Raw genomic sequence first — 23,282 nt, forward strand, 5'->3', positions numbered from 1 at the left:
CAAAGCGGAGCTTCTCCAACGCGTAGTTTCTCCAACGGGGAGTTTCTCAAACGCGGAGTTTCTCCAACGCGGAGTTTCTCCAAAGCGGAGTTTCTCCAACGCGGAGATTCTCCAACGCGGAGTTTCTCCAACGCGCAGTTTCCCTAACGCAAAGTTTCATCAACGAGGAGTTTCTCCAACGCGGAATTTCTCCAACGCGTAGTTTTTCTAACGCGGAGTTTCTCAAACGCGAATTTTCTCCAACGCGGAGATTCTCCAACGCGGAGTTTCTCCAACACGGAGTTTCTCCAAAGCGGAGATTCTCCAACGCGGAGTTTCTCTAAAGCGGAGTTTCTCCAACGCGGAGTTTCTCCAGCGCGGAGTTTCTCCGGCGCGGAGTTTCTCCAGCGCGGAGTTTCTCCAACGCGCAGTTTCTCTAACGCGAAGTTTCATCAACGCGGAGTTTCTCCAACGCGGAGTTTCTCCAAAGCGGAGTTTCTCCAACGCGGAGATTCTCCATCGCGGAGTTTCTCCAACACGCAGTTTCTCCAACACGGAGTTTCTCCAGCGCGGAGTTTCTCCAGCGCGGAGTTTCTCCTGCGCGGATTTTCTCCAGCGCGGAGTTTCTCCAACGCGGAGTTTCTCCAAAGCGGAGCTTCTCCAACGCGTAGTTTCTCCAACGGGGAGTTTCTCAAACGCGGAGTTTCTCCAACGCGGAGTTTCTCCAAAGCGGAGTTTCTCCAACGCGGAGATTCTCCAACGCGGAGTTTCTCCAACACCGAGTTTCTCCAACGCAGAGTTTTCTCCAACACGGAGTTTCTCCAACGCGCAGTTTCCCTAACGCAAAGTTTCATCAACGAGGAGTTTCTCCAACGCGGAATTTCTCCAACGCGTAGTTTTTCTAACGCGGAGTTTCTCAAACGCGAATTTTCTCCAACGCGGAGATTCTCCAACGCGGAGTTTCTCCAACACGGAGTTTCTCCAACGCAGAGTTTTCTCCAACACGGAGTTTCTCCAACGCGCAGTTTCTCTAACGCGAAGTTTCATCAACGAGGAGTTTCTCCAACGCGGAATTTCTCCAACGCGTAGTTTTTCTAACGCGGAGTTTCTCAAACGCGAATTTTCTCCAACGCGGAGTTTCTCCAATGCGGAGTTTCTACAACACAGAGTTTCTCCAACACGGAGTTTCTCTAACACGGAGTCTCTGCAACACTGATTTTCTCCAACAAGGAGTTTCTCCAACACGGACTATCTCCATCACGACCTTTATCCAACATGGACTTTCTCCAACATGGTGTTTCTCCAACACGGAGGTTCTCCAACACAGAGTTTCTCCAACACGGAGTTTATCCAACGCGGAGTTTCTCCAACGCGGAATTTCTCCAACGGGGAGTTTCTCAAACGCGGAGTTTCTCCAACGCGGAGTTTCTCCAACGCGGAGTTTCTCCAACGCGGATTTTCTCCAACGCGCAGTTTCTCCAACACGGAGTTTATCCAACGCGGAGTTTCTCCAACGGGGAGTTTCTCAAACGCGGAGTTTCTAAAACACGGAGTTTCTCCAAAGCGGAGATTCTCCAACGCGGAGTTTCTCTAAAGCGGAGTTTCTCCAACGCGGAGTTTCTCCAGCGCGGAGTTTCTCCGGCGCGGAGTTTCTCCAGCGCGGAGTTTCTCCAACGCGCAGTTTCTCTAACGCGAAGTTTCATCAACGCGGAGTTTTTCCAACGCGGAGTTTCTCCAACGTGGAATTTCTCCAACGCGGAGTATCTCCAACGAGGAGTTTCTCCAACACGAAGTTTCTCTAACACGGAGTTTCTCCAGCGCGTAGTTTGTCCAACACGGAGTTTTGCAACGCGGAGTGTCTCCAACGCGGAGTTTCTCTAAACCGGAGTTTCTCCAACGCGGAGTTTCACCAACGTGGAATTTCTCCAACGCGTAGTTTTTCCAACGCGGAGTTTCTCAAACGCCGAGTTTCTCCAACACGGAGTTTCTCCTGCGCGGAGTTTCTCCAGCGCGGAGTTTCTCCAACGCGGAGTTTCTCCAAAGCGGAGCTTCTCCAACGCGTAGTTTCTCCAACGGGGAGTTTCTCCAACACGGAGTTTCTCCAACGCAGAGTTTTCTCCAACACGGAGTTTCTCCAAAGCGGAGTTTCTCCAACGCGGAGATTCTCCAACGCGGAGTTTCTCCAACACGGAGTTCGTCCAACACGGACTATCTCCATCACGGCCTTTATCCAACATGGACTTTCTCCAACATAGTGTTTCTCCAACACGGAGGTTCTCCAACACAGAGTTTCTCCAACACGGAGTTTATCCAACGCGGAGTTTCTCCAACGCGGAATTTCTCCAACGGGGAGTTTCTCAAACGCGGTGTTTCTCCAACGCGGAGTTTCTCCAACGCGGAGTTTCTCCAACGCGCAGTTTCTCTAACGCGAAGTTTCATCAACGAGGAGTTTCTCCAACGCGGAATTTCTCAAACGCCGAGTTTCTCCAACACGGAGTTTCTCCTGCGCGGAGTTTCTCCAGCGCGGAGTTTCTCCAGCGCGGAGTTTCTCCAACGCGGAGTTTCTCCAAAGCGGAGCTTCTCCAACGCGTAGTTTCTCCAACGGGGAGTTTCTCAAACGCGGAGTTTCTCCAACGCGGAGTTTCTCCAAAGCGGAGTTTCTCCAACGCGGAGATTCTCCAACGCGGAGTTTCTCCAACACGGAGTTTCTCCAACGCAGAGTTTTCTCCAACACGGAGTTTCTCCAACGCGCAGTTTCTCTAACGCGAAGTTTCATCAACGAGGAGTTTCTCCAACGCGGAATTTCTCAAACGCCGAGTTTCTCCAACACGGAGTTTCTCCTGCGCGGAGTTTCTCCAGCGCGGAGTTTCTCCAACGCGGAGTTTCTCCAAAGCGGAGCTTCTCCAACGCGTAGTTTCTCCAACGGGGAGTTTATCAAACGCGGAGTTTCTCCAACGCGGAGTTTCTCCAAAGCGGAGTTTCTCCAACGCGGAGATTCTCCAACGCGGAGTTTCTCCAACACTGAGTTTCTCCAACACGGAATATCTCCATCACGGCCTTAATCCAACGTGGACTTTCTCCAACACGGAGGTTCTCCAACACAGAGTTTCTCCAACATGAGTTTATCCAACGCGGAGTTTCTCCAACGCGGAATTTCTCCAACGGGGAGTTTCTCAAACGCGGAGTTTCTCCAACGCGGAGTTTCTCCAAAGCGGAGTTTCTCCAACGCGGAGATTCTCCATCGCGGAGTTTCTCCAACACGCAGTTTCTCCAACATGGAGTTTCTCCAGCGCGGAGTTTCTCCAGCGCGGAGTTTCTCCTGCGCGGAGTTTCTCCAACGCGGAGTTTCTCCAAAGCGGAGCTTCTCCAACGCGTAGTTTCTCCAACGCGGAGTTTCTCAAACGCGGAGTTTCTCCAACGCGGAGTTTCTCCAAAGCGGAGTTTCTCCAACGCGGAGATTCTCCAGCGCGGAGTTTCTCCAACACGGAGTTTTTCCAACGCAGAGTTTTCTCCAACAGGGAGTTTCTCCAACGCGCAGTTTCTCTAACGCGAAGTTTCATCAACGAGGAGTTTCTCCAACGCGGAATTTCTCCAACGCGTAGTTTTTCTAACGCGGAGTTTCTCAAACGCGAATTTTCTCCAACGCGGAGATTCTCCAACGCGGAGTTTCTCCAACACGGAGTTTCTCCAACGCAGAGTTTTCTCCAACACGGAGTTTCTCCAACGCGCAGTTTCTCTAACGCGAAATTTCATCAACGAGGAGTTTCTCCAACGCGGAATTTCTCCAACGCGTAGTTTTTCTAACGCGGAGTTTCTCAAACGCGAATTTTCTCCAACGCGGAGTTTCTCCAATGCGGAGTTTCTACAACACAGAGTTTCTCCAACACGGAGTTTCTCTAACACGGAGTCTCTCCAACACTGATTTTATCCAACAAGGAGTTTCTCCAACACGGACTATCTCCATCACGGCCTTTATCCAACATGGACTTTCTCCAACATGGTGTTTCTCCAACACGGAGGTTCTCCAACACAGAGTTTCTCCAACACGGAGTTTATCCAACGCGGAGTTTCTCCAACGCAGAATTTCTCCAACGGGGAGTTTCTCAAACGCGGAGTTTCTCCAACGCGGAGTTTCTCCAACGCGGAGTTTCTCCAACACGGAGTTTATCCAACGCGGAGTTTCTCCAACGGGGAGTTTCTCAAACGCGGAGTTTCTAAAACACGGAGTTTCTCCAAAGCGGAGATTCTCCAACGCGGAGTTTCTCTAAAGCGGAGTTTCTCCAACGCGGAGTTTCTCCAGCGCGGAGTTTCTCCAGCGCGGAGTTTCTCCAGCGCGGAGTTTCTCCAACGTGGAGTTTTCTCCAACGCGGAGTTTCTCCAACGCGCAGTTTCTCTAACGCGAAGTTTCATCAACGCGGAGTTTCTTCAACGCGGAATTTCTCCAACGCGTAGTTTCTCCAACGTGGAGTTTCTCTAACGCGGAGTTTCTCCAGCGAGGAGTTTATCCAGCGCGGGGTTTCTCCAGCGCGGAGTTTCCCCAGCGCGGAGTTTCTCCAACACGGAGTTTCTCCAGCGCGGAGTTTCTCCAACGCGGAGTTTCTCCAACGTGGAGTTTCTCCAACCCCTAGTTTCTCCAACGCGTAGTTTCTCCAACGCGCAGTTTCTCCAACGCGGAGTTTCTCCAACACGGAGTTTCTCTAACACTGAGTTTCTCCATCACAGAGTTTCTCCAACACGAAGTTTCTCTAACGGAGTTTCTCCAACACTGATTTTCTCCAACAAGGAGTTTCTCCAACACGGACTATGTCCATGAAGGACTTTATCCAACACGTACTTTCTTCAACACGGAGTTTCTCCAACACGGATAATCTCCAACACGGAGTTTCTCCAACACGGAGTTTATCCAACGCGGAGTTTCTCCAACGCGGAATTTCTCCAACGGGGAGTTTCTCAAACGCGGAGTTTCTTCAACGTGGAGTTTCTCCAACGCGGAGTTTCTCCAAAGCGGAGTTTCTCCAACGCGGAGATTCTCCAACGCGGAGTTTCTCCAACACGCAGTTTCTTCAACACGGAGTTTCTCCAGCGCGCAGTTTCTCCAACCCAAAGTTTTCTCCAACGCGGAGTTTCTCCAACGCGTAGTTTCTCTAACGCGGAGTTTCTCCAACGCGGAGTTTCTTCAACACGGAGTTTCACCAACATGGAGTTTCTCCAACACGGAGTTTCGCTAACACGGAGTTTCTCCAACGCGGAGTTTCTCCAACGCAGAGTTTCTCCAACGCGGAGTATCTCAAACGCGGATTTTCCCCAACGCGGAGTTTCTCCAACGCGGAGTTTCTCCAGCGCGGAGTTTATCCAGCGCGGGGTTTCCCCAGCGCGGAGTTTCTCCAACGCGGAGTTTCTCCAAAGCGGAGCTTCTCCAACGCGTAGTTTCTCCAACGGGGAGTTTCTCAAACGCGGAGTTACTCCAACGCGGAGTTTCTCCAAAGCGGAGTTTCTCCAACGCGGAGATTCTCCAACGCGGAGTTTCTCCAACACTGAGTTTCTCCAACACGGACTATCTCCATCACGGCCTTTATCCAACATGGACTTTCTCCAACATGGTGTTTCTCCAACACGGAGGTTCTCCAACACAGAGTTTCTCCAACATGAGTTTATCCAACGCGGAGTTTCTCCAACGCGGAATTTCTCCAACGGGGAGTTTCTCAAACGCGGAGTTTCTCCAACGCGGAGTTTCTCCAACGCGGAGTTTCTCCAACGCGGAGTTTCTCCAAAGCGGAGTTTCTCCAACGCGGAGATTCTCCATCGCGGAGTTTCTCCAACACGCAGTTTCTCCAACACAGAGTTTCTCCAGCGCGGAGTTTCTCCAGCGCGGAGTTTCTCCTGCGCGGAGTTTCTACAGCGCGGAGTTTCTCCAACGCGGAGTTTCTCCAAAGCGGAGCTTCTCCAACGCGTAGTTTCTCCAACGGGGAGTTTCTCAAACGCGGAGTTTCTCCAACGCGGAGTTTCTCCAAAGCGGAGTTTCTCCAACGCGGAGATTCTCCAACGCGGAGTTTCTCCAACACGGAGTTTCTCCAACGCAGAGTTTTCTCCAACACGGAGTTTCTCCAACGCGCAGTTTCTCTAACGCGAAGTTTCATCAACGAGGAGTTTCTCCAACGCGGAATTTCTCCAACGCGTAGTTTTTCTAACGCGGAGTTTCTCAAACGCGAATTTTCTCCAACGCGGAGTTTCTCCAATGCGGAGTTTCTACAACACAGAGTTTCTCCAACACGGAGTTTCTCTAACACGGAGTCTCTGCAACACTGATTTTCTCCAACAAGGAGTTTCTCCAACACGGACTATCTCCATCACGGCCTTTATCCAACATGGACTTTCTCCAACATGGTGTTTCTCCAACACGGAGGTTCTCCAACACAGAGTTTCTCCAACACGGAGTTTATCCAACGCGGAGTTTCTCCAACGCGGAATTTCTCCAGCGGGGAGTTTCTCAAACGCGGAGTTTCTCCAACGCGGAGTTTCTCCAACGCGGAGTTTCTCCAACGCGGATTTTCTCCAACGCGCAGTTTCTCCAACACGGAGTTTATCCAACGCGGAGTTTCTCCAACGGGGAGTTTCTCAAACGCGGAGTTTCTAAAACACGGAGTTTCTCCAAAATGGAGATTCTCCAACGCGGAGTTTCTCTAAAGCGGAGTTTCTCCAACGCGGAGTTTCTCCAGCGCGGAGTTTCTCCGGCGCGGAGTTTCTCCAGCGCGGAGTTTCTCCAACGCGCAGTTTCTCTAACGCGAAGTTTCATCAACGCGGAGTTTTTCCAACGCGGAGTTTCTCCAACGTGGAATTTCTTCAACGCGGAGTATCTCCAACGAGGAGTTTCTCCAACACGAAGTTTCTCTAACACGGAGTTTCTCCAGCGCGTAGTTTGTCCAACACGGAGTTCTGCAACGCGGAGTGTCTCCAACGCGGAGTTTCTCTAAACCGGAGTTTCTCCAACGCGGAGTTTCTCCAACGTGGAATTTCTCCAACGCGTAGTTTTTCCAACGCGGAGTTTCTCAAACGCCGAGTTTCTCCAACACGGAGTTTCTCCTGCGCGGAGTTTCTCCAGCGCGGAGTTTCTCCAACGCGGAGTTTCTCCAAAGCGGAGCTTCTCCAACGCGTAGTTTCTCCAACGGGGAGTTTCTCCAACGCAGAGTTTTCTCCAACACGGAGTTTCTCCAAAGCGGAGTTTCTCCAACGCGGAGATTCTCCAACGCGGAGTTTCTCCAACACGGAGTTCGTCCAACACGGACTATCTCCATCACGGCCTTTATCCAACATGGACTTTCTCCAACATGGTGTTTCTCCAACACGGAGGTTCTCCAACACAGAGTTTCTCCAACACGGAGTTTATCCAACGCGGAGTTTCTCCAACGCGGAATTTCTCCAAAGGGGAGTTTCTCAAACGCGGAGTTTCTCCAACGCGGAGTTTCTCCAACGCGGAGTTTCTCCAAAGCGGAGTTTCTCCAACGCGGAGATTCTCCAACGCGGAGTTTCTCCAACACGCAGTTTCTCCAACACGGAGTTTCTCCAGCGCGGAGTTTCTCCTGCGCGGAGTTTCTCCAGCGCGGAGTTTCTCCAACGCGGAGTTTCTCCAAAGCGGAGCTTCTCCAACGCGTAGTTTCTCCAACGGGGAGTTTCTCAAACGCGGAGTTTCTCCAACGCGGAGTTTCTCCAAAGCGGAGTTTCTCCAACGCGTAGTTTCTCCAACGGAGAGTTTCTCAAACGCGGAGTTTCTCCAACGCGGAGTTTCTCCAAAGCGGAGTTTCTCCAACGCGGAGATTCTCCGACGCGGAGTTTCTCCAACACTGAGTTTCTCCAACACGGACTATCTCCATCACGGCCTTAATCCAACATGGACTTTCTCCAACATGGTGTTTCTCCAACACGGAGGTTCTCCAACACAGAGTTTCTCCAACATGAGTTTATCCAACGCGGAGTTTCTCCAACGCGGAATTTCTCCAACGGGGAGTTTCTCAAACGCGGAGTTTCTCCAACGCGGAGTTTCTCCAAAGCGGAGTTTCTCCAACGCGGAGATTCTCCATCGCGGAGTTTCTCCAACACGCAGTTTCTCCAACACGGAGTTTCTCCAACGCAGAGTTTCCTCCAACACGGAGTTTCTCCAACGCGCAGTTTCTCTAACGCGAAGTTTCATCAACGAGGAGTTTCTCCAACGCGGAATTTCTCCAACGCGTAGTTTTTCTAACGCGGAGTTTCTCAAACGCCGAGTTTCTCCAACACGGAGTTTCTCCTGCGCGGAGTTTCTCCAGCGCGGAGTTTCTCCAACGCGGAGTTTCTCCAAAGCGGAGCTTCTCCAACGCGTAGTTTCTCCAACGGGGAGTTTCTCAAACGCGGAGTTTCTCCAAAGCGGAGTTTCTCCAACGCGGAGATTCTCCAACGCGGAGTTTCTCCAACACTGAGTTTCTCCAACACGGACTATCTCCATCACGGCCTTAATCCAACATGGACTTTCTCCAACATGGTGTTTCTCCAACACGGAGGTTCTCCAACACAGAGTTTCTCCAACATGAGTTTATCCAACGCGGAGTTTCTCCAACGCGGAATTTCTCCAACGGGGAGTTTCTCAAACGCGGAGTTTCTCCAACGCGGAGTTTCTCCAAAGCGGAGTTTCTCCAACGCGGAGATTCTCCACCGCGGAGTTTCTCCAACACGCAGTTTCTCCAACACGGAGTTTCTCCAGCGCGGAGTTTCTCCAGCGCGGAGTTTCTCCTGCGCGGAGTTTCTCCAGCGCGGAGTTTCTCCAACGCGGAGTTTCTCCAAAGCGGAGCTTCTCCAACGCGTAGTTTCTCCAACGGGGAGTTTCTCAAACGCGGAGTTTCTCCAACGCGGAGTTTCTCCAAAGCGGAGTTTCTCCAACGCGGAGATTCTCCAACGCGGAGTTTCTCCAACACGGAGTTTCTCCAACGCAGAGTTTTCTCCAACACGGAGTTTCTCCAACGCGCAGTTTCTCTAACGCGAAGTTTCATCAACGAGGAGTTTCTCCAACGCGGAATTTCTCCAACGCGTAGTTTTTCTAACGCGGAGTTTCTCAAACGCGAATTTTCTCCAACGCGGAGTTTCTCCAATGCGGAGTTTCTACAACACAGAGTTTCTCCAACACGGAGTTTCTCTAACACGGAGTCTCTCCAACGCGGAGTTTCTCCAACCCCTAGTTTCTCCAACGCGTATTTTTTCCAACGCGCAGTTTCTCCAACGCGGAGTTTCTCTAACGCGGAGTTTCTGCAATGCGGAGTTTCACCAACTCGGAGTTTCTCTAACACTGAGTTTCTCCAACACAGAGTGTCTCCAACACGGAGTTTCTCTAACACGGAGTCTCTCCAACACTGATTTTCTCCAACAAGGAGTTTCTCCAACACGGACTATCTCCATCACGGACTTTATCCAACACGGACTTTCTCCAACACGGAGTTTCTCCAACACGGATAATCTCCAACACGTAGTTTCTCCAACACGGAGTTTATCCAACGCGGAGTTTCTCCAACGCGGAATTTCTCCAACGGGGAGTTTCTCAAACGCGGAGTTTCTCCAACGCGGAGTTTCTCCAAAGCGGAGTTTCTCCAACGCGGAGATTCTCCAACGCGGAGTTTCTCCAACACGCCGTTTCTTTAACACCGAGTTTCTCCAGCGCGGAGTTTCTCCAACCCGGAGTTTTCTCCAACGCGGAGTTTGTCCAACGCGTAGTTTCTCTAACGCGGAGTTTCTCCAACGCGGAGTTTCTTCAACACGGAGTTTCACCAACATGGAGTTTCTCCAACGCGGAGTTTCTCCAACGCAGAGTTTCTCCAACGCGGAGCATCTCAAACGCGGATTTTCCCCAACGCGGAGTTTCTCCAACGCGGAGTTTCTCCAGCGCGGAGTTTATCCAGCGCGGGGTTTCCCCAGCGCGGAGTTTCTCCAGCGCGGAGTCCCTCCAACGCGCAGTTTCTCTAACGCGGAGTTTTTCCAACGCGGAGATTCTCCAACGTGGAATTTCTCCAACGCGGAGTATCTCCAACGAAGAGTTTCTCCAACACGAAGTTTCTCTAACACGGAGTTTCTCCAGCGCGTAGTTTGTCCAACACGGAGTTTCTGCAACGCGGAGTGTCTCCAACGCGGAGTTTCTCTAAACCGGAGTTTCTCCAACGCGGAGTTTCACCAACGTGGAATTTCTCCAACGCGTAGTTTTTCCAACGCGGAGTTTCTCAAACGCCGAGTTTCTCCAACTCGGAGTTTCTCCTGCGCGGAGTTTCTCCAGCGCGGAGTTTCTCCAACGCGGAGTTTCTCCAAAGCGTAGCTTCTCCAACACGTAGTTTCTCCAACGGGGAGTTTCTCAAACGCGGAGTTTCTCCAACGCGGAGTTTCTCCAAAGCGGAGTTTCTCCAACGCGGAGATTCTCCAACGCGGAGTTTCTCCAACACGGAGTTTCTCCAACACGGACTATCTTCATGACGGCCTTTATCCAACATAGACTTTCTCCAACATGGTGTTTCTCCAACACGGAGGTTCTCCAACACAGAGTTTCTCCAACACGGAGTTTATCCAACGCGGAGTTTCTCCAACGCGGAATTTCTCCAACGGGGAGTTTCTCAAACGCGGAGTTTCTCCAACGCGGAGTTTGTCCAACGCGGAGTTTCTCCAAAGCGGAGTTTCTCCAACGCGGAGATTCTCCAACGCGGAGTTTCTCCAACACGGAGTTTCTCCAACGCAGAGTTTTCTCCAACACGGAGTTTCTCCAACGCGCAGTTTCTCTAACGCGAAGTTTCATCAACGAGGAGTTTCTCCAACGCGGAATTTCTCCAACGCGTAGTTTTTCTAACGCGGAGTTTCTCAAACGCGAATTTTCTCCAACGCGGAGTTTCTCCAATGCGGAGTTTCTACAACACAGAGTTTCTCCAACACGGAGTTTCTCTAACACGGAGTCTCTCCAACACTGATTTTCTCCAACAAGGAGTTTCTCCAACACGGACTATCTCCATCACGGCCTTTATCCAACATGGACTTTCTCCAACATGGTGTTTCTCCAACACGGAGGTTCTCCAACACAGAGTTTCTCCAACACGGAGTTTATCCAACGCGGAGTTTCTCCAACGCGGAATTTCTCCAACGGGGAGTTTCTCAAACGCGGAGTTTCTCCAACGCGGAGTTTCTCCAACGCGGATTTTCTCCAACGCGCAGTTTCTCCAACACTGAGTTTCTCCAACACGGAGTTTATCCAACGCGGAGTTTCTCCAACGGGGAGTTTCTCAAACGCGGAGTTTCTAAAACACGGAGTTTCTCCAACACGGAGATTCTCCAACGCGGAGTTTCTCCAACGCGGAGTTTCTCCAACCCCTAGTTTCTCCAACGCGTATTTTTTCCAACGCGCAGTTTCTCCAACGCGGAGTTTCTCCAACGCGGAGTTTCTGCAATGCGGAGTTTCACCAACTCGGAGTTTCTCTAACACTGAGTTTCTCCAACACAGAGTGTCTCCAACACGGAGTTTCTCTAACACGGAGTTTCTCCAACACTGATTTTCTCCAACAAGGAGTTTCTCCAACACGGACTATCTCCATCACGGACTTTATCCAACACGGACTTTCTCCAACACGGAGTTTCTCCAACACGGATAATCTCCAACACGTAGTTTTTCCAACACGGAGTTTATCCAACGCGGAGTTTCTCCAACGCGGAATTTCTCCAACGGGGAGTTTCTCAAACGCGGAGTTTCTCCAACGCGGAGTTTCTCCAAAGCGGAGTTTCTCCAACGCGGAGATTCTCCAACGCGGAGTTTCTCCAACACGCCGTTTCTTTAACACCGAGTTTCTCCAGCGCGGAGTTTCTCAAACCCGGAGTTTTCTCCAACGCGGAGTTTGTCCAACGCGTAGTTTCTCTAACGCGGAGTTTCTCCAACGCGGAGTTTCTTCAACACGGAGTTTCACCAACATGGAGTTTCTCCAACGCGGAGTTTCTCCAACGCAGAGTTTCTCCAACGCGGAGCATCTCAAACGCGGATTTTCCCCAACGCGGAGTTTCTCCAACGCGGAGTTTCTCCAGCGCGGAGTTTATCCAGCGCGGGGTTTCCCCAGCGCGGAGTTTCTCCAGCGCGGAGTCCCTCCAACGCGCAGTTTCTCTAACGCGGAGTTTTTCCAACGCGGAGTTTCTCCAACGTGGAATTTCTCCAACGCGGAGTATCTCCAACGAAGAGTTTCTCCAACACGAAGTTTCTCTAACACGGAGTTTCTCCAGCGCGTAGTTTGTCCAACACGGAGTTTCTGCAACGCGGAGTGTCTCCAACGCGGAGTTTCTCTAAACCGGAGTTTCTCCAACGCGGAGTTTCACCAACGTGGAATTTCTCCAACGCGTAGTTTTTCCAACGCGGAGTTTCTCAAACGCCGAGTTTCTCCAACTCGGAGTTTCTCCTGCGCGGAGTTTCTCCAGCGCGGAGTTTCTCCAACGCGGAGTTTCTCCAAAGCGTAGCTTCTCCAACACGTAGTTTCTCCAACGGGGAGTTTCTCAAACGCGGAGTTTCTCCAACGCGGAGTTTCTCCAAAGCGGAGTTTCTCCAACGCGGAGATTCTCCAACGCGGAGTTTCTCCAACACGGAGTTTCTCCAGCACGGACTATCTTCATGACGGCCTTTATCCAACATAGACTTTCTCCAACATGGTGTTTCTCCAACACGGAGGTTCTCCAACACAGAGTTTCTCCAACACGGAGTTTATCCAACGCGGAGTTTCTCCAACGCGGAATTTCTCCAACGGGGAGTTTCTCAAACGCGGAGTTTCTCCAACGCGGAGTTTGTCCAACGCGGAGTTTCTCCAAAGCGGAGTTTCTCCAACGCGGAGATTCTCCGACGCGGAGTTTCTCCAACACGCAGTTTCTCCAACACGGAGTTTCTCCAACGCAGAGTTTCTCCAACGCGGAGTATCTCAAACGCGGATTTCCCCAACGCGGAGTTTCTCCAGCGCGGAGTTTATCCAGCGCGGGGTTTCCCCAGCGCGGAGTTTCTCCAGCGCGGAGTTCCTCCAACGCGCAGTTTCTCTAACGCGGAGTTTCTTCAACGCGGAGATTCTCCAACGTGGAATTTCTCCAACGCGGAGTATCTCCAACGAGGAGTTTCTCCAACACAAAGTTTCTCTAACACGGAGTTTCTCCAGCGCGTAGTTTGTCCAACACGGAGTTTCTGCAACGCGGAGTTTCTCCAACGCGCAGTTTCTCTAACGCGAAGTTTCATCAACGCGGAGTTTCTCCAACGCGGAATTTCTCCAACGCGTAGTTTCTCCAACGCGGAGATTCTCAAACGTGGATTTTTCCCAACGCGGAGTTTCTCCAAAGCGGAGTTTCTCCAGCGCGGAGTTTATCCAGCGCGGGGTTTCTCCAGCGCGGAGTTTCTCCAGCGCGGAGTTTCTCCAACGGGGAGTTTCTCAAACGCGGAGTTTCTAAAACACGGAGTTTCTCCAACACGGAGATTCTCCAACGCGGAGTTTCTCCAACGCGGAGTTTCTCCAACCCCTAGTTTCTCCAACGCGTATTTTTTCCAACGCGCAGTTTCTCCAACGCGGAGTTTCTCCAACGCGGAGTTTCTGCAATGCGGAGTTTCACCAACTCGGAGTTTCTCTAACACTGAGTTTCTCCAACACAGAGTGTCTCCAACACGGAGTTTCTCTAACACGGAGTTTCTCCAACACTGATTTTCTCCAACAAGGAGTTTCTCCAACACGGACTATCTCCATCACGGACTTTATCCAACACGGACTTTCTCCAACACGGAGTTTCTCCAACACGGATAATCTCCAACACGTAGTTTTTCCAACACGGAGTTTATCCAACGCGGAGTTTCTCCAACGCGGAATTTCTCCAACGGGGAGTTTCTCAAACGCGGAGTTTCTCCAACGCGGAGTTTCTCCAAAGCGGAGTTTCTCCAACGCGGAGATTCTCCAACGCGGAGTTTCTCCAACACGCCGTTTCTTTAACACCGAGTTTCTCCAGCGCGGAGTTTCTCCAACCCGGAGTTTTCTCCAACGCGGAGTTTGTCCAACGCGTAGTTTCTCTAACGCGGAGTTTCTCCAACGCGGAGTTTCTTCAACACGGAGTTTCACCAACATGGAGTTTCTCCAACGCGGAGTTTCTCCAACGCAGAGTTTCTCCAACGCGGAGCATCTCAAACGCGGATTTTCCCCAACGCGGAGTTTCTCCAACGCGGAGTTTCTCCAGCGCGGAGTTTATCCAGCGCGGGGTTTCCCCAGCGCGGAGTTTCTCCAGCGCGGAGTCCCTCCAACGCGCAGTTTCTCTAACGCGGAGTTTTTCCAACGCGGAGTTTCTCCAACGTGGAATTTCTCCAACGCGGAGTATCTCCAACGAAGAGTTTCTCCAACACGAAGTTTCTCTAACACGGAGTTTCTCCAGCGCGTAGTTTGTCCAACACGGAGTTTCTGCAACGCGGAGTGTCTCCAACGCGGAGTTTCTCTAAACCGGAGTTTCTCCAACGCGGAGTTTCACCAACGTGGAATTTCTCCAACGCGTAGTTTTTCCAACGCGGAGTTTCTCAAACGCCGAGTTTCTCCAACTCGGAGTTTCTCCTGCGCGGAGTTTCTCCAGCGCGGAGTTTCTCCAACGCGGAGTTTCTCCAAAGCGTAGCTTCTCCAACACGTAGTTTCTCCAACGGGGAGTTTCTCAAACGCGGAGTTTCTCCAACGCGGAGTTTCTCCAAAGCGGAGTTTCTCCAACGCGGAGATTCTCCAACGCGGAGTTTCTCCAACACGGAGTTTCTCCAGCACGGACTATCTTCATGACGGCCTTTATCCAACATAGACTTTCTCCAACATGGTGTTTCTCCAACACGGAGGTTCTCCAACACAGAGTTTCTCCAACACGGAGTTTATCCAACGCGGAGTTTCTCCAACGCGGAATTTCTCCAACGGGGAGTTTCTCAAACGCGGAGTTTCTCCAACGCGGAGTTTGTCCAACGCGGAGTTTCTCCAAAGCGGAGTTTCTCCAACGCGGAGATTCTCCGACGCGGAGTTTCTCCAACACGCAGTTTCTCCAACACGGAGTTTCTCCAACGCAGAGTTTCTCCAACGCGGAGTATCTCAAACGCGGATTTCCCCAACGCGGAGTTTCTCCAGCGCGGAGTTTATCCAGCGCGGGGTTTCCCCAGCGCGGAGTTTCTCCAGCGCGGAGTTCCTCCAACGCGCAGTTTCTCTAACGCGGAGTTTCTTCAACGCGGAGATTCTCCAACGTGGAATTTCTCCAACGCGGAGTATCTCCAACGAGGAGTTTCTCCAACACAAAGTTTCTCTAACACGGAGTTTCTCCAGCGCGTAGTTTGTCCAACACGGAGTTTCTGCAACGCGGAGTTTCTCCAACGCGCAGTTTCTCTAACGCGAAGTTTCATCAACGCGGAGTTTCTCCAACGCGGAATTTCTCCAACGCGTAGTTTCTCCAACGCGGAGATTCTCAAACGTGGATTTTTCCCAACGCGGAGTTTCTCCAAAGCGGAGTTTCTCCAGCGCGGAGTTTATCCAGCGCGGGGTTTCTCCAGCGCGGAGTTTCTCCAGCGCGGAGTTTCTCCAACACGGAGATTCTCCAACGCGGAGTTTCTCCAACGCGGAGTTTCTCCAACCCCTAGTTTCTCCAACGCGTATTTTTTCCAACGCGCAGTTTCTCCAACGCGGAGTTTCTCCAACGCGGAGTTTCTGCAATGCGGAGTTTCACCAACTCGGAGTTTCTCTAACACTGAGTTTCTCCAACACAGAGTTTCTCCAACACGGAGTTTCTCTAACACGGAGTTTCTCCAACACTGATTTTCTCCAACAAGGAGTTTCTCCAACACGGACTATCTCCATCACGGACTTTATCCAACACGGACTTTCTCCAACACGGAGTTTCTCCAACACGGATAATCTCCAACACGTAGTTTCTCCAACGCGGAGTTTCTCCAAAGCGGAGCTTCTCCAACGCGTAGTTTCTCCAACGGGGAGTTTCTCCAACACGGAGTTTCTCCAACGCAGAGTTTTCTCCAACACGGAGTTTCTCCAAAGCGGAGTTTCTCCAACGCGGAGATTCTCCAACGCGGAGTTTCTCCAACACGGAGTTCGTCCAACACGGACTATCTCCATCACGGCCTTTATCCAACATGGACTTTCTCCAACATAGTGTTTCTCCAACACGGAGGTTCTCCAACACAGAGTTTCTCCAACACGGAGTTTATCCAACGCGGAGTTTCTCCAACGCGGAATTTCTCCAACGGGGAGTTTCTCAAACGCGGAGTTTCTCCAACGCGGAGTTTCTCCAACGCGGAGTTTCTCCAAAGCGGAGTTTCTCCAACGCGGAGATTCTCCAACGCGGAGTTTCTCCAACACGCAGTTTCTCCAACACGGAGTTTCTCCAGCGCGGAGTTTCTCCTGCGCGGAGTTTCTCCAACGCGGAGTTTCTCCAAAGCGGAGCTTCTCCAACGCGTAGTTTCTCCAACGGGGAGTTTCTCAAACGCGGAGTTTCTCCAACGCGGAGTTTCTCCAAAGCGGAGTTTCTCCAACGCGGAGATTCTCCAACGCGCAGTTTCTCTAACGCGAAGTTTCATCAACGAGGAGTTTCTCCAACGCGGAATTTCTCCAACGCGTAGTTTTTCTAACGCGGAGTTTCTCAAACGCGAATTTTCTCCAACGCGGAGTTTCTCCAATGCGGAGTTTCTACAACACACAGTTTCTCCAACACGGAGTTTCTCTAACACGGAGTCTCTGCAACACTGATTTTCTCCAACAAGGAGTTTCTCCAACACGGACTATCTCCATCACGGCCTTTATCCAACATGGACTTTCTCCAACATGGTGTTTCTCCAACACGGAGGTTCTCCAACACAGAGTTTCTCCAACACGGAGTTTATCCAACGCGGAGTTTCTCCAACGCGGAATTTCTCCAGCGGGGAGTTTCTCAAACGCGGAGTTTCTCCAACGCGGAGTTTCTCCAACGCGGAGTTTCTCCAACGCGGATTTTCTCCAACGCGCAGTTTCTCCAACACGGAGTTTATCCAACGCGGAGTTTCTCCAACAGGGAGTTTCTCAAACGCGGAGTTTCTAAAACACGGAGTTTCTCCAAAGCGGAGATTCTCCAACGCGGAGTTTCTCTAAAGCGGAGTTTCTCCAACGCGGAGTTTCTCCAGCGCGGAGTTTCTCCGGCGCGGAGTTTCTCCAGCGCGGTGTTTCTCCAACGCGCAGTTTCTCTAACGCGAAGTTTCATCAACGCGGAGTTTTTCCAACGCGGAGTTTCTCCAACGTGGAATTTCTCCAACGCGGAGTATCTCCAACGAGGAGTTTCTCCAACACGAAGTTTCATCAACGAGGAGTTTCTCCAACGCGGAATTTCTCCAACGCGTAGTTTTTCTAACGCGGAGTTTCTCAAACGCCGAGTTTCTCCAACACGGAGTTTCTCCTGCGCGGAGTTTCTCCAGCGCGGAGTTTCTCCAACGCGGAGTTTCTCCAAAGCGGAGCTTCTCCAACGCGTAGTTTCTCCAACGGGGAGTTTCTCAAACGCGGAGTTTCTCCAACGCGGAGTTTCTCCAAAGCGGAGTTTCTCCAACGCGGAGATTCTCCAACGCGGAGTTTCTCCAACACTGAGTTTCTCCAACACGGACTGTCTCCATCACGGCCTTAATCCAACATGGACTTTCTCCAACATGGTGTTTCTCCAACACGGAGGTTCTCCAACACAGAGTTTCTCCAACATGAGTTTATCCAACGCGGAGTTTCTCCAACGCGGAATTTCTCCAACGGGGAGTTTCTCAAACGCGGAGCTTCTCCAACGCGGAGTTTCTCCAAAGCGGAGTTTCTCCAACGCGGAGATTCTCCATCGCGGAGTTTCTCCAACACGCAGTTTCTCCAACACGGAGTTTCTCCAGCGCGGAGTTTCTCCAGCGCGGAGTTTCTCCTGCGCGGATTTTCTCCAGCGCGGAGTTTCTCCAACGCGGAGTTTCTCCAAAGCGGAGCTTCTCCAACGCGTAGTTTCTCCAACGGGGAGTTTCTCAAACGCGGAGTTTCTCCAACGCGGAGTTTCTCCAAAGCGGAGTTTCTCCAACGCGGAGATTCTCCAACGCGGAGTTTCTCCAACACGGAGTTTCTCCAACGCAGAGTTTTCTCCAACACGGAGTTTCTCCAACGCGCAGTTTCCCTAACGCGAAGTTTCATCAACGAGGAGTTTCTCCAACGCGGAATTTCTCCAACGCGTAGTTTTTCTAACGCGGAGTTTCTCAAACGCGAATTTTCTCCAACGCGGAGATTCTCCAACGCGGAGTTTCTCCAACACGGAGTTTCTCCAACGCAGAGTTTTCTCCAGCGCGGAGTTTCTCCAACGCGCAGTTTCTCTAACGCGAAGTTTCATCAACGAGGAGTTTCTCCAACGCGTAGTTTTTCTAACGCGGAGTTTCTCAAACGCGAATTTTCTCCAACGCGGAGTTTCTCCAATGCGGAGTTTCTACAACACAGAGTTTCTCCAACACGGAGTTTCTCTAACACGGAGTCTCTGCAACACTGATTTTCTCCAACAAGGAGTTTCTCCAACACGGACTATCTCCATCACGACCTTTATCCAACATGGACTTTCTCCAACATGGTGTTTCTCCAACACGGAGGTTCTCCAACACAGAGTTTCTCCAACACGGAGTTTATACAACGCGGAGTTTCTCCAACGCGGAATTTCTCCAACGGGGAGTTTCTCAAACGCGGAGTTTCTCCAACGCGGAGTTTCTCCAACGCGGAGTTTCTCCAACGCGGATTTTCTCCAACGCGCAGTTTCTCCAACACGGAGTTTATCCAACGCGGAGTTTCTCCAACGGGGAGTTTCTCAAACGCGGAGTTTCTAAAACACGGAGTTTCTCCAAAGCGGAGATTCTCCAACGCGGAGTTTCTCTAAAGCGGAGTTTCTCCAACGCGGAGTTTCTCCAGCGCGGAGTTTCTCCGGCGCGGAGTTTCTCCAGCGCGGAGTTTCTCCAACGCGCAGTTTCTCTAACGCGAAGTTTCATCAACGCGGAGTTTTTCCAACGCGGAGTTTCTCCAACGTGGAATTTCTCCAACGCGGAGTATCTCCAACGAGGAGTTTCTCCAACACGAAGTTTCATCAACGAGGAGTTTCTCCAACGCGGAATTTCTCCAACGCGTAGTTTTTCTAACGCGGAGTTTCTCAAACGCGAATTTTCTCCAACGCGGAGATTCTCCAACGCGGAGTTTCTCCAACACGGAGATTCTCCAACGCAGAGTTTTCTCCAACACGGAGTTTCTCCAACGCGCAGTTTCTCTAACGCGAAGTTTCATCAACGAGGAGTTTCTCCAACGCGGAATTTCTCCAACGCGTAGTTTTTCTAACGCGGAGTTTCTCAAACGCGAATTTTCTCCAACGCGGAGTTTCTCCAATGCGGAGTTTCTACAACACAGAGTTTCTCCAACACGGAGTTTCTCTAACACGGAGTCTCTCCAACACTGATTTTCTCCAACAAGGAGTTTCTCCAACACGGACTATCTCCATCACGGCCTTTATCCAACATGGACTTTCTCCAACATGGTGTTTCTCCAACACGGAGGTTCTCCAACACAGAGTTTCTCCAACACGGAGTTTATCCAACGCGGAGTTTCTCCAACGCGGAATTTCTCCAACGGGGAGTTTCTCAAACGCGGAGTTTCTCCAACGCGGAGTTTCTCCAACGCGGATTTTCTCCAACGCGCAGTTTCTCCAACACTGAGTTTCTCCAACACGGAGTTTATCCAACGCGGAGTTTCTCCAACGGGGAGTTTCTCAAACGCGGAGTTTCTAAAACACGGAGTTTCTCCAACACGGAGATTCTCCAACGCGGAGTTTCTCCAACGCGGAGTTTCTCCAACCCCTAGTTTCTCCAACGCGTATTTTTTCCAACGCGCAGTTTCTCCAACGCGGAGTTTCTCCAACGCGGAGTTTCTGCAATGCGGAGTTTCACCAACTCGGAGTTTCTCTAACACTGAGTTTCTCCAACACAGAGTGTCTCCAACACGGAGTTTCTCTAACACGGAGTTTCTCCAACACTGATTTTCTCCAACAAGGAGTTTCTCCAACACGGACTATCTCCATCACGGACTTTATCCAACACGGACTTTCTCCAACACGGAGTTTCTCCAACACGGATAATCTCCAACACGTAGTTTCTCCAACACGGAGTTTATCCAACGCGGAGTTTCTCCAACGCGGAATTTCTCCAACGGGGAGTTTCTCAAACGCGGAGTTTCTCCAACGCGGAGTTTCTCCAAAGCGGAGTTTCTCCAACGCGGAGATTCTCCAACGCGGAGTTTCTCCAACACGCCGTTTCTTTAACACCGAGTTTCTCCAGCGCGGAGTTTCTCCAACCCGGAGTTTTCTCCAACGCGGAGTTTGTCCAACGCGTAGTTTCTCTAACGCGGAGTTTCTCCAACGCGGAGTTTCTTCAGCACGGAGTTTCACCAACATGGAGTTTCTCCAACGCGGAGTTTCTCCAACGCAGAGTTTCTCCAACGCGGAGCATCTCAAACGCGGATTTTCCCCAACGCGGAGTTTCTCCAACGCGGAGTTTCTCCAGCGCGGAGTTTATCCAGCGCGGAATTTCCCCAGCGCGGAGTTTCTCCAGCGCGGAGTCCCTCCAACGCGCAGTTTCTCTAACGCGGAGTTTTTCCAACGCGGAGTTTCTCCAACGTGGAATTTCTCCAACGCGGAGTATCTCCAACGAAGAGTTTCTCCAACACGAAGTTTCTCTAACACGGAGTTTCTCCAGCGCGTAGTTTGTCCAACACGGAGTTTCTGCAACGCGGAGTGTCTCCAACGCGGAGTTTCTCTAAACCGGAGTTTCTCCAACGCGGAGTTTCACCAACGTGGAATTTCTCCAACGCGTAGTTTTTCCAACGCGGAGTTTCTCAAACGCCGAGTTTCTCCAACTCGGAGTTTCTCCTGCGCGGAGTTTCTCCAGCGCGGAGTTTCTCCAACGCGGAGTTTCTCCAAAGCGTAGCTTCTCCAACACGTAGTTTCTCCAACGGGGAGTTTCTCAAACGCGGAGTTTCTCCAACGCGGAGTTTCTCCAAAGCGGAGTTTCTCCAACGCGGAGATTCTCCAACGCGGAGTTTCTCCAACACGGAGTTTCTCCAACACGGACTATCTTCATGACGGCCTTTATCCAACATAGACTTTCTCCAACATGGTGTTTCTCCAACACGGAGGTTCTCCAACACAGAGTTTCTCCAACACGGAGTTTATCCAACGCGGAGTTTCTCCAACGCGGAATTTCTCCAACGGGGAGTTTCTCAAACGCGGAGTTTCTCCAACGCGGAGTTTGTCCAACGCGGAGTTTCTCCAAAGCGGAGTTTCTCCAACGCGGAGATTCTCCGACGCGGAGTTTCTCCAACACGCAGTTTCTCCAACACGGAGTTTCTCCAACGCAGAGTTTCTCCAACGCGGAGTATCTCAAACGCGGATTTTCCCCAACGCGGAGTTTCTCCAATGCGGAGTTTCTCCAGCGCGGAGTTTATCCAGCGCGGGGTTTCCCCAGCGCGGAGTTTCTCCAGCGCGGAGTTCCTCCAACGCGCAGTTTCTCTAACGCGGAGTTTCTTCAACGCGGAGATTCTCCAACGTGGAATTTCTCCAACGCGGAGTATCTCCAACGAGGAATTTCTCCAACACAAAGTTTCTCTAACACGGAGTTTCTCCAGCGCGTAGTTTGTCCAACACGGAGTTTCTGCAACGCGGAGTGTCTCCAACGCGGAGTTTTCTCCAACGCGGAGTTTCTCCAACGCGCAGTTTCTCTAACGCGAAGTTTCATCAACGCGGAGTTTCTCCAACGCGGAATTTCTCCAACGCGTAGTTTCTCCAACGCGGAGATTCTCAAACGTGGATTTTTCCCAACGCGGAGTTTCTCCAAAGCGGAGTTTCTCCAGCGCGGAGTTTATCCAGCGCGGGGTTTCTCCAGCGCGGAGTTTCTCCAGCGCGGAGTTTCTCCAACACGGAGATTCTCCAACGCGGAGTTTCTCCAACGCGGAGTTTCTCCAACCCCTAGTTTCTCCAACGCGTATTTTTTCCAACGCGCAGTTTCTCCAACGCGGAGTTTCTCCAACGCGGAGTTTCTGCAATGCGGAGTTTCACCAACTCGGAGTTTCTCTAACACTGAGTTTCTCCAACACAGAGTTTCTCCAACACGGAGTTTCTCTAACAAGGAGTTTCTCCAACACGGACTATCTCCATCACGGACTTTATCCAACACGGACTTTCTCCAACACGGAGTTTCTCCAACACGGATAATCTCCAACACGTAGTTTCTCCAACGCGGAGTTTCTCCAAAGCGGAGCTTCTCCAACGCGTAGTTTCTCCAACGGGGAGTTTCTCCAACACGGAGTTTCTCCAACGCAGAGTTTTCTCCAACACGGAGTTTCTCCAAAGCGGAGTTTCTCCAACGCGGAGATTCTCCAACGCGGAGTTTCTCCAACACGGAGTTCGTCCAACACGGACTATCTCCATCACGGCCTTTATCCAACATGGACTTTCTCCAACATAGTGTTTCTCCAACACGGAGGTTCTCCAACACAGAGTTTCTCCAACACGGAGTTTATCCAACGCGGAGTTTCTCCAACGCGGAATTTCTCCAACGGGGAGTTTCTCAAACGCGGAGTTTCTCCAACGCGGAGATTCTCCAAAGCGGAGTTTCTCCAACGCGGAGATTCTCCAACGCGCAGTTTCTCTAACGCGAAGTTTCATCAACGAGGAGTTTCTCCAACGCGGAATTTCTCCAACGCGTAGTTTTTCTAACGCGGAGTTTCTCAAACGCGAATTTTCTCCAACGCGGAGTTTCTCCAATGCGGAGTTTCTACAACACAGAGTTTCTCCAACACGGAGTTTCTCTAACACGGAGTCTCTGCAACACTGATTTTCTCCAACAAGGAGTTTCTCCAACACGGACTATCTCCATCACGGCCTTTATCCAACATGGACTTTCTCCAACATGGTGTTTCTCCAACACGGAGGTTCTCCAACACAGAGTTTCTCCAACACGGAGTTTATCCAACGCGGAGTTTCTCCAACGCGGAATTTCTCCAGCGGGGAGTTTCTCAAACGCGGAGTTTCTCCAACGCGGAGTTTCTCCAACGCGGAGTTTCTCCAACGCGGATTTTCTCCAACGCGCAGTTTCTCCAACACGGAGTTTATCCAACGCGGAGTTTCTCCAACAGGGAGTTTCTCAAACGCGGAGTTTCTAAAACACGGAGTTTCTCCAAAGCGGAGATTCTCCAACGCGGAGTTTCTCTAAAGCGGAGTTTCTCCAACGC

This window comes from Amblyomma americanum, chromosome 6 (genome assembly GCF_052857255.1).
Source record: "Amblyomma americanum isolate KBUSLIRL-KWMA chromosome 6, ASM5285725v1, whole genome shotgun sequence".
Classification (NCBI taxonomy): domain Eukaryota; kingdom Metazoa; phylum Arthropoda; class Arachnida; order Ixodida; family Ixodidae; genus Amblyomma; species Amblyomma americanum.